The sequence below is a fragment of the Pseudorca crassidens genome, chromosome 21 (genome assembly GCF_039906515.1).
Source record: "Pseudorca crassidens isolate mPseCra1 chromosome 21, mPseCra1.hap1, whole genome shotgun sequence".
NCBI lineage: Eukaryota > Metazoa > Chordata > Mammalia > Artiodactyla > Delphinidae > Pseudorca > Pseudorca crassidens.
In genome coordinates this window covers 3,886,248-3,898,284 of record NC_090316.1, presented here as the reverse complement: position 1 = coordinate 3,898,284, position 12,037 = coordinate 3,886,248, and the positions used below count along the sequence as shown (strand labels likewise).

The following is a 12,037-nucleotide window of genomic DNA, read 5'->3' as shown; positions in this document are numbered from 1 at the left end:
GGTACCAGCTTCATGGGGGCGGTTCTCCAGGAAGCAGACTGGTTGTTCACTGGGGAATGTGCTCAGTGCCTGCGGAAGGAGGGCAGCCAAGCCTCAACAGCCTCGACCCCACCCCCACACCCCGCACCCAGGGAGCTTTGGAGCGAACATCACCTGTCTGAGCTTTCCTGGGTTGGGCCAGATTGTTGGCTGTTCATGCACCCACCTGTCAGTCACTAGGTATGGGCTGCCCTGGAAGAGGCTTGACCTTGAATGAGGTAGCTCTTTGCAGCCGAGGAATCCGTGGACAGCTGGCAGCTGAAGGCCGTCTGCTGAGAGTACTCAGCAGCGGCAAGAAGTCCTTCCTTCAGGGAGGCCCAGAGGTCTGGGTAATGGGGTGAAGATGGAGTCAAGTCTCCCTGAGCACCCAGCTCACCAAACCCTGAGCCTTCTCCTCCCCTTCTGGGCCCCCCTAGCTGATGAGTCAGCCAACCAACCTCAGTCAGAATAGTTCAGTAGCTGACAAGGTTGGACACACAGCAGGAAAACCTCTGTAGAGTCAGGAAATGCAGCAGCCATGACTCTACGACTTGGGAATTAACACCGTTTAGAGAAAAATGAACTGATTCAGGAAAAGTTAATTACCTTGCCCCAAGTCATCAGCTATGGAAGTGAAGATGAATTTTGTTAATTTTCCTTTTTTACTCATTTTTTTAAACTATGCTTATTTATATGGAAGAATAACAAATGATCCAAATATTTAACAATGGAAGAATGGGTGAAATAAATTTGATTACAGTTATATAATGCTATATAGCTATAAAAAACACATCTGAAAAAAATTTAATGACATGGAAATAAGTTAATGATAGAGTCTTAGGTGAAAAAGGCTAGTTAGGGCTTCCCTGGTGACGCAGTGGTTGAGAATCTGCCTGCCAATGCAGGGGACACGGGTTCGAGCCCTGGTTTGGGAGGATCCCACATGCCGTGGAGCAGCTAGGCCCATGAGCCACAACTACTGAGCCTGTGCATCTGGAGCCTGTGCTCTGCAACAAGAGAGGCTGTGACAGTGAGAGGCCCGCGCACCACGATGAAGAGTGGCCCCCGCTTGCCACAAATAGAGAAAGCCCTCGCACAGAAACGAAGACCCAACACAGCCAAAAATAAGTAAATTAATTTTTAAAAAAGGCCAGTTAAAGCAGTGTATATAGTTTAATATTATTTTAGAAAAAAAAGGTAAATAGACAAAATAATCTGAAAAGTTATTTATTGAACTATTAACGGTTGTTATCTCTAGGTCATGAAATTATGAATGGATGATTTTATTTTCTACATTTAATGTTTTACTTTTTAATAACAAAAATGGAAAATTATTTAGAAATAATCATTCCAAGGATTGATTTGTGTGTGATTAATGAGGAATAAGTCACCTTTTTCACCTGGTACTACGATTAGAAGATCAAAAGCCCAGAATCTTAATGACAGAACTGAAGTCAAACACCCTTCCCGCAGTCCTCCCTCCTTATGTGGCCACTTGTCCTGATGTGGGGTTCAGAGGATGTGATTCCCATTTCCCAAGGTGATGGACGCAGAGGCTGGCTCAAATCAGGTTGAGCCTCAAGGCCACATTGTAAACCCTTTAAACCAGATTTATTTTTACAGAAGTAGGAGTCAAACTTGTGTCGATGCCTGGAGTTTGGAGGTAAATGTAGGCATTCTAGCAGCTGTGAAAGATGTTTTCTTCTTAGAAAAGAGGCAGGAAGCTTCTTATCACATAGGAAATGTCATATATGATTTGAAGACATTAGCCATTGAAAATGTGTAATAAGTAGAAGGTCCAAAGTTTTCTCCCAACCCAAATGAACCAGGTTTTCTCAAAAGCCTGACCTTTGGTTGGCTCTTTCTGAGAGATGCTTTATTTTTTCACCACCAGCAAGACACACCTTCAGGATGCTTTGTGCAAAACGCATAATCCTGAAAAATTAGATATAGAATTTTAATTTTTATATTTTGAAAAGTTTAAAAAATATTTAAAAGTTCCAAGATTAATTTAGTAGGTACCCAGTGGTCAATGTTAACAACCAACTCTCAAGAGGAAAACAAAGCTCTGATTTGTAGGACTTGCTGATTTCTGTGAATTGGTGTGAATACTTCCAGCTATCACGGTGATATCACTGAATGGGGAGCTGGGAGGATCTGCACACAATCTACCCTTCCCGGGGTGATCCAGCTGTAGCTCACCACTGAGCGGACCCAACAACCATAATTAACAAATGTTAACAATTTTCACATGACATCTTTTCACAAAAGAAATAAAACATTGTGAGTAATGTTGAAACCCTCCTTGTTTCTCTCCACAGATCCATCTTCCCTGCCTTCCCCAGAGACAACCGTCTCAAGAATCTGGTATGTATTCTTCCAGGTTACACTTTTATACTTTTACCACATATATATGTAGTCAAAGCAATACATCGTTATGCTTTGCCTACTCTGAGTTTTACCTAGTGCTGTCATATTATACATATTCTTCAACTTTCTTTTCTCTTCAATATTGTGTTTTTGAAATTTATTCATATTGATGCATGTAGAGGCAGTGCATCCATTTTAAGTGCTGATTGTGCTCAATTATGTGAAAATATCACAACTTATTTATCTATTCCCCTTATTAATGGACTTGCAGGTTGCTTTCAATTTTGCTAATAAAAGTGATGTTGGAATCACCCTACAGACGGTCTCCATATGCAAGTTTACTGTCCCTAGAAGTGAAGTGAACAGATTGTAGGGAGCTCATTTTCTACTTCAGTAATATTGACAAATTGTTCTCCAAGTGGTTATACCAATTTACACTCCTGGCAGAACTATATGCAGGTTTTTCATTTCCCATAGTCTTGCCGATTTTTAGTATCATCAGACTTTTAAACTGTTGCCATCCTTAGGGCATGAGATGACATCTCATTTTAACCTGAATTTCCCAATTACTAGTTAGGTTGAACATTATATTAGTTAGGGTAAAGCTAAGCTGATGTAACAAAGAGGCCCCAGGTACAGTAGTTCTCTCTTGCGTAACCACCTTGCGTTGGGCAGTCAGGCTGGTATTCAGGGATCCTTCCCTTTGTCACACTGCCATCCCTTAGGTCATCCTCCTCGTCCCCATGGTTGAAGTTGGGTAGTTGCCACACACTAACTTTTGGAAAAAAAATTAGAGAGTTTCTGAGAAAGCAATTGTCTTATAGGCAAATAAGGCAGAAGCTGCACACACTCCTTCAACTCACGTTCCATTGGCAAAAGTTAGGCACATCCTTAGGAGGCGCTGGGAGTCATGGTCCCTGGCTGGGCAGCTATGTGTCCAGGAGGAAGGCGGGAGGGGGACTAGCTTTCCTTCTCAAGCAGGTATTTGTGTGGCTTCTGGGCCTCCTTTTCCATGACTCAGCTGGTAAAAGTTTTTGTCCATTTTTATTTTGTTTGCTTTGTCTTATTGATTTATAGGAATTCCTTACATACTCTAGTTTGCCTGTTTAATTTATACAATAAATCTGATCATTTAAATGCACCAGTGCACATACATCAATAAAGATATTTTAAAATATTTTAGCGTACATTTAAAGGAGTTTGTTATTTAAACAAGTCATATATTCTTTTGATAAATTAAGATTCTTTTTATAAAATGAATAATTACCATTTTAATGGCAAGATCTTTAGGCTAATATAAGTTATTCAAAGTTAAAACTTAGGGAAAGTGGTTTCTTAGACTCAGTTGAACCTACTGAACTGAACCCACAAGAGAATCTGACACCTATGACATTGTGGTCAATTTCTTAACCACTCGGAGCTTCCATTTTCTTGACTGTAAGGATGATATTATTTGCTCTGCCTCCTATATGAGATTGTTATAAGGATCAACAAGGTAATGTAGAGAAAATGCCCCATAGGGTGCAAAGTTTATACCGTTGTTAGGAATTAGAATTACAGATAGGACTTCAGTAGATGCGTTGGATTTCATCTGAAGGTTCCTGAATCTCTTTTCTGGTTCCCCTTGACACTCTCTATGCACTGTCTACACCTTACTCCCTACTCCAGACCAGGGTTGTCCTGGGTTTGTGGGCTGTATGGTTGGAGAATCCATGTGAGATTCGACGCCCCTGAGGGCAGCCTGGCAGCTTGGCTTTCCAGCCTGTTTTCAAGCAGTTCTCAGCTAAGCCTCTCGTCCAAGTGGGGCCGTGCAGTTTCTCTCACTGGTTCAGGCCAACCCAGCTTGTCATCCATTACCTCCGTCACGGGGAACAGTTTTCACTTTCTCAGCATTGGCACCCAGCCTGGCACACAACTCAGAGCCCATGCCGCTAGGGGGTGAGCAGTGCCTCCACCTGATCCCCCAGCTCTTCTCCCCGTGTCTCTGCTCCAGCTCCATGCTACGTGGGGGCCCTCAGGCTCTGCCAGGGGAGTGGGGGCGGGCAGGGAGGGAGAGTATGGAGGATGCCCTGGAATGTGATTTGGCTTTATTCGTGATAAACCAACTTTTAAAAGTTAGAAAGGAAAATTTTAACCATGTGTTGAAGAAATGAGTATATAGTATAAGTCTCGATCTTTCATTACTGTGTTTGCATTTTGTTTTAAAAAGGAAAACAGTGGTGCTTTTGTGACAAAATGCAGGACATCTTTTTACACTGTGCAGCCTAAACCTGCAGGTGTTAGGCAGGCCTGGTGGGGTAGGGGCTGTGAGCTGAGGTGGCCATGTGGCAATCAAAGAAGGGATGAGCAGGGTGGGGGTCTCTGGCCTCCCTCCACCTGGGGTGGGGTTCACACTCATTCATTTCCTAAGCGTTTGCTGAGCAGCTCCACATGCCAAGAGATGTCCCAGGTGCTGTAGCACAGGCTGAGCAGGTGACATCCTGCTCTCATGGAGCTTAAATTGTAAGGCCAGAGACAGACAAAGACACACATGATAATGCAAATATGAAAGTGTCAGTTACTGGTAAATGCTCTGGAAAGATTTTTAAAAGGGTGATGAGAAAGAGACTGGGGTCATCAGGGAAGGCCTTCTTGAAAAAGTGACATATGAGCTGAGATCTGCACAATAAGAAGGAACAACTCATGTAAAATTGGGTGGGAGAGCACATAGGGCAGAGGCTCAGCTACTGCAAAGGATCAAAACTAGGATCAAGTTTAACAGGTCCCTGTGGGATGAGGAGGGAGGTCAGTGGGCCTGGAGTGAGGGCAGAGGGTAAGGAGGTGTGTGTACAGAGGGGGCTGGGGCCAGGCCATGCAGAGCTGTCGGGGAGGGCCTGAATCACAAGTCCAGAAGTTTAGTTCAGAATGGGATCCACGCTGGGGGGGCTCCTGGAGCCATGAGGGAGCCGTGGTTCTCAGAATCACGGAGTTGGCTCAGGGACCAGCCTTTGGGGGTCAAGGACAGATACTGGGAAGATAGGAGCTCTTACAGCAATGGTACCTGCCCTGAAGGAAGGGACTAGCAGGTACTGGGTGAGTTGCTGATGGTCTCACGTGGCCAAAGTGAACCCCCAGGACAAGGCAGGACAGACAGACTCCCCCTGGGTGAGGACCGAGGAGGGCCCCATGGCTCTCACCTCCATGAGCATCACAGAAGCATCAGCTCTGCCCCTTGTAGCCTGCACCACAGGCCCGGGGCAGGGAACCAGCTCCAGAGCCTGCTTGCTTGAGCACAGAGCTCCAAGTGGACTGCAAGCCTCCTCACCTGGGCCAAGCCTGACGCTGGCAGGACACTTTGGCAGGGAGGTGGCAGCTATACAATGCTGGGCAGACTGGGCAAGACCACCAAGATGGAAAGCATCTTGCTTCTGAAGAGTCGGGATCAAAGTCAGTGTTCTACACCTTTGGGTTGAGGCACAAACCAAGCCAGACTTTCACATCCTTTGACATTGTAGGTCAACCACCTGGTGAAGGTGGGTGTTCATTTTCAGGTTTGATTATGCATCTCACCTGGTGAAGGAGCACAGGTGGATGTTCACCTTAAGATTTGATTATGCATCTCACCTGGTGAAGGGGTGCACGGGTGGATTTGGTCATGCATCTCACAGGCAGATGCCCTGCATTAGGTCAGGAACAAACTGAGGCTTTGCGTGCTGAATAACACCCCAGGATTCCAGAACGTGTCTGTTTCAAAGGCAGCACCATGTCTAACTACAAGGTCCTTAATTTTTGCAGCCAAGAAGAACTCCAGACAGCCCCAAAGCTCATACTCTTCTTACTAGACTGTCCTGTTCTCCTGAGTAAATGTGTCCCTAAACTTTTTATTTTTTGTAGTAAAATTAGTCCATGATTTAGGAGTTCAAATGAGGCATCTTTCATGGAGAGATACTATACAATATTAAATTAAAAGTATATTCCTGTTTGCTCAGTGGAAACTATACAGACTGATAATATACATGACTATGACATCACATTAGGAACTTTCTATAAAAAGTTAACAATAGGGACTTCCCTGGTGGCACAGCGGTTGAGAATCTGCCTGCAAATGCAGGGGACACAGGTTCGAGCCCTGATCCGGGAAGATGCCACATGCCGCGGAGCAACTAAGCCCGTGCACCACAACTACTGAGCCTGCACTCTAGAGCTCATGAGCCACAACTACTGAGCCTGCGTGCCACAACTACTGAAGCTCACGCGCTTAGAGCCCGTGCTCCACAAGGGAAGCCACTGCAATGAGAAGCCCATGCACCACAACGAAGAGTAGCCCCCCACTCACTGCAACTAGAGAAAGCCCGTGTACAGCAATGAAGACCCAGCAATGAAGACCCAATGCAGCCAAATATTAATTAATTAATTTTTTAAAAGTTAACAACAAAACTATTATTATTTTTAATAGCAGCTCTCACTTCTTGGTGCCTGACTGTGTTCTCGGCCCTGTGCTGAGCACATTTTACATGACCTCATACTCCCTCTCTTGTGCCATTGTTTCTGAGTAAAAGTAATGTACTCAAGGAATCCCAGGGCTTGGACAGTCATCTGGTCTGACTTACATCATTTGACTTACAGTAGATTTTCCATTAATGTAATCTTCTTCACCTCATGGGACTTGGGTAATCACTTATTTGTACTTCTTTCTTTTTCTTGGGAGGAATAGTGCAATAACAAATTAACTAAGTGCTTGGATCATAGAGATAGAAGGGGCTGTGAGAGGCCTGAGCTGGCCTCCTGCCTTTAGATGACTGCGCCTGGGGCAGGGTGGGTGGCAGGCAGGAGAGGTTAACTCACCTCCTCAAGGCCACAGTCTGGGTCTCCTTCTAAGATCCTGTCTCCTGCTCAGATCTCCTTCCCCTAAACTGAGCTTCCACATGGCAGTGAGTGTCAATATGTGTTGAGATGTAGCACATCTGTGCCCTTGGTTCTCCTTGACAAGCTACACTTTCAGAGCATGGATTGAAGAGGTGAGGCTGAAATAAAAAATGCTTTCTGTAAATGGTATATTGTGCTTTTAACTGGCCAATTTGGAAGAATTTAGGAAAGGCAGCTAAAATTAAAGCCATAGCTCAGAATAAGCATCACCCCAGGGACAGGATCACAGCCATCTTCTTCCAGCCCCACCTGTGACAACATTCTACCCAGATGATGAAACAAACATGCTCCCTCCGGCTTCACTTCTACTCAAGCACATCTGCTCCATCCCTCCCATCTGCTAACACCCCAAACCGCAGGGCAGGGCGGCCTGAGGATGCAGTGCAGGATTCAGGGAAGGTGTTGAGGGGACCTTTCTGCCAGTCTCAAGTGGTTTTTAAATTGCAGAAATGGTATTTAGCATAGAGAGGGCTCGTTTTATGGCATGTGTGTGTGTGTGTGTGTGTGTGTGTGTGTGTGTGTGTGTAGGGAGCACTCTCTCTGATGATTGTGCCTAAAAGCTGGTCTTTCCTGACCCACTAATGAGGTTTCCTGAATGGCTGAGAAATAGCCTCTCCCGCCATGAAAAAAGCCAGTCCCAGAAAAATTTCTTGCGAGATAGAAAAATCTGAACAAACATAAATCAGACATAGACTTAATGCAGATGCTGACACCACAAGGAGCATGAGGAAAAAGGGAAAATTTGGGGAGAAGCAGCAGCATCTCCTGAAAGGAAGGAGAAAGCAAAAGAATAAACCAAAAGACCAACAATTGGTAGCACGTAATTTATCTTGTACCATTCATAACCCTGTCAACCAGAGCATGTGCAGAAGTGACTCTGGAAGGGGTAGGGGAAGCATGGGGCTTTAGTAGAGGACAAAGAACCCACCCAAAACATGAGGTCCACTCGCCCAGGCTGTGAAGCTACCATCTCCCTGCTTAGGAGGGATGAGGCTCAAACTGCACTTACGCTGGCGGATTTATTTACAGATAAATTATATCCCTGTAATTAAGCACATAGACTGAACTGAATTGTGTAGTCACAATATTACCCATCCACACTTGTTGGTTTATACTTAAAAGACCCCTTTGTGTTTAAAGTGACATTAGGGAGCTGGGTAGTTGGGTGGAGGGCAGGAGGTGGGGATGGAGAACCCCAAGGACAAGCTGCATTCTGCCCAGCCAAAGGCCATCCTAGGCTGCAACTCTCTTTACCAACTTGCTGGAGAGCAGGGTGGGACGGAGTTAACGCCCCACATGGAAGTTCCATCAGCAGGTCTGGGAGGCGCTGGGGGTCTGAGTCAGTGGGTGAGTCACATCCCCACTACACCCAGGATCAAACACACAGTGGAGCCTTTCAAGGCAAAGGTGTGAGTCATGCCTGCACGTCGAGCTGGCAGTGCACACCACGACCTCACCTCTGCAGTACTACTGGCCCACCCGACGGCTGCGGAAGCAGTGACTGAATCTGAATCAAATTCAACTCTATTAAGTGAACCTCTGCAAGGTCAACATCTGCTACTTGCTTTTTGGCCAGCCGGCAATCTCGAAATGAGTGCGGATGGCTTGGCTAATGAGGCTTTGATAATGGAAACCTGGGTCCTGATTAAATTTTGTGCAGCCTGTGTTTGTGGACACCAGTGTGTCCTGCTGGGTTTCTCAGACTTGTCAATTATATATCAAAAATTATAACAGCAATTGCCCTTTTGAAATGTATCCTACAGATAATTAGCATGAAGGCTGTATATGAACCGTATACACATATATATCTATATATACATATACATACAAATACATATAGTAATATGTATACATACAAATACCTATTGTACTTAATGCTAATGTATCTGTATATATAGGTATATATATGTGTGTATATACACAAAGTTGTTCACTGTAGCATCTTTTATTGCAACAGTAAATGTCTAACCGTGAATACTCAGCAGTAGGATGTTTCAAGTTAGGTTATAGCCCATCTATACAGTGGGATGTTATGGAGGTATTAACGAGAAAAAAGTATACTGATATGTATTAGCTATTTTACATGCTATAACTTTTTAAGCATGCTTAAGATATGTTAAGTGAAAGAAAACTATGTGACAGAAAAGATAATGCAGTAGGGGCCCATTTATGTAAAAAAAAAGGATAGACATAAATATAAATTATGAAGGCTTAGTTCTGAAAAAAAATGAGGAAAATAGCTGTTAACTGAGTGCAGAGAGGGACTGGAGGTCTGGTGAAGGTGGAGAGGTGTGGGTGAGAATTTGTTTGTTAAAATTAGTTATTTACTTCATGTTTCTTTTAAAATATGCCAAACACTAAAGAAAAACACGTTAAATGCATCCAATATTCAGAGGCCAAACTATCATAACTAACTCACTGGCTTCTGAAAAAATACTTTAAAATGGTTCCAAGTTTCCATAAATAAGGCTTCAAGTGCCCCCAAAGCAACTTCACTGTTCATTGTTTATACGGCCATGTGTTCTCTTTAGCACCATTTTCAAGGAATTGGGGCATTCTCTTTCCAGATAGTTCCTTTCTCAAGAATTCGATCATTGATCTAATAATAAAAGGAAGCTATTAGAGACTCTGTGTGCCAGATACTACTCATGCTTGATAAATCGCATGCCCAAGGGAATATGAAAAAAAGCACACCAACAAAAATAGAATTTAATTCACATTGATTAAAACAATGTGTGCCAAACAGCTCTTTTTGTGGGAGAGAAAAAAATAGCAACATATATCAAGAAACCTAACAACTGAACATAGGAGATTATGGCCCCAATAGGTTTGAATTATTCGATAGACTTTTCTTGATTATTTTGTATCAGGCATTATGCTGAGGATGAGTAGCAGGACAGTATGATGAAAGGAAGAGAAGATAAAACAATAATTACAATGCAATGCAATAAGAGGTAAAGTGGAGGCCAAAAGGAAAGTGCATTTAAGCAAGTGCAAAACCCACATAAACACGAAAGAATGAGGTAAGGAGGGAAAGGTGAGAACACTGCTATTCCGGGGTGTGAAGGGGGCGCACCTCAAGCTGCCTCTTCAACATTCATCTCAAACCTAATACCCCCCAAGTTGAACTTCTTACCCTTTCCACCTCCTCCATTGGCCCATCCCATGGTCTGCCTCTTCTTAGTCATGGCAGCTGCATCCTTTAGTTGCTCAAGCCACATGCCTAGGAGTCACGATTGAATCCTCTCTGTAATCCTCTCTCCAAAGTGTCAACAAATCCTTTTGGCTCCACTGAAAGGATCCAGAACCCAATCACGTCTTACCAGCTCTGTTGCTTCCACCTTCATCCAAGCCACCATCATCTCTCGCAGGGCTGCCCCACTTCAATCCATTCTCAGCAGAGCGGACAGGGCGATCGATCCACGTATATGGTAAGACAGATCATGTAATTCTCCAGCTCAAAAACCCCCATGCCTCCCATTTCACTGAGTAAAAGCTGAAGTCCTCACTGTGGCCGACCAAGGCCCTGAATGCCTGAATGACCTGAGCCCCCCATCCCTCCTACCTCCTTCTACTCCCCGACTGCCCACTCCCCCCCCACCCCCGGGAGCCTAGCGCTCCCCCCAGACTCCCTGAGCCACACTTCTCTCCCCCTCCATTTTTTATTCAATGACCCTTCTCCGTAGGCCTTCCTAATCCTCTTACAGAAACTTGCCATCCCTCCTCTTACACCCTATCCTCTTATTTTTTATTTTCTCATATCACATATAACTATCAAACACTCTATATTCTACCTATTTAGTTTATTATTTGCCACCTACAACCCATCCCCAGAATATAAGCTCCAGAAAGGTAGACATTTTTGTCTGTTTTGTTCACTGATGAGTCCTCAGAACCTAGAATAACACTCAGAATATTACAGGTTTCAATAAAAATTTGTGAAATTCATGAATGAATGAGTGGGGTCTGAATGGGGTTTGGTATTATCAAAACTGAGGTTGAAGGGATAAACAAGGGCCCAGCTCTGGAAGGTGCCACCGTAAGAGCTTTGAACCTCATCAGACAATAGAAAATCACAGGAACAAGAGAGATGGTTATACCATTTGTTTGCATGTAAATATATACAAAACATTAAGAATGCAGTGGGGTGCGGGAAAGCACGTCTGGTATTTTTGCCATAAACATCTTTGCTGTGAGCAGTTTCATTGCACAACTATCTGGCTGTAGGACAGTTTTGCTCTAAAAGGTAAACCAGCTGGTTGACAGTTTGGTTTCAGTGCCATTCAAGACAATATAAAAGATGCACCTAGTAATTCACAACAGTCTTCAAGAGCATTAATGATCCATCCTTTGGCTGATTTGGATACACTGCTTGTTCTCTCCTGTACTTTTAACAAAATTTATGAATATTAACAATATTAGAAGTTGGAGGCAAAAGAAGCACCAAGGTCCTCCTACCCACTCAAAAGAAATAGTTATGTGATTCCCGATGAGTGTAGGTTTCTTGAAAATGCGAAATTTTTTGCCATTTGATAATGGAGAACATGATGTAGATGGAATTTTGGTATTTGGCACAGAATGTGGCTTCCTTGATTTAGTGGAATATAAGGACTAGGCATGTGATAGAACATTTCAATATAGCCCAGCTATGTTCTAGCGGTTACATATGTTCCATATACTGATGAAAAATAGCAGTGTCCCTGTCTGTTTGTTTTACTTCCAGGAAAATCTGGAGAGACTTGCA

At 43.8% G+C, this 12,037-nt stretch overlaps 1 long non-coding RNA gene across 1 annotated transcript in view; it reads right to left on the bottom strand.

Annotated features, from left to right (window-relative positions):
- Window positions 1-1,229: 1,229 nt before the first annotated feature.
- LOC137216073 (uncharacterized) overlaps window positions 1,230-12,037 on the bottom strand; it is a 40,603-nt gene continuing 29,795 nt past the window's right edge. The window contains exon 3 of the long non-coding RNA XR_010939581.1: window positions 1,230-1,953. This is a non-coding gene — a long non-coding RNA (uncharacterized lncRNA). The remainder of the gene's footprint in view (window positions 1,954-12,037) is intronic.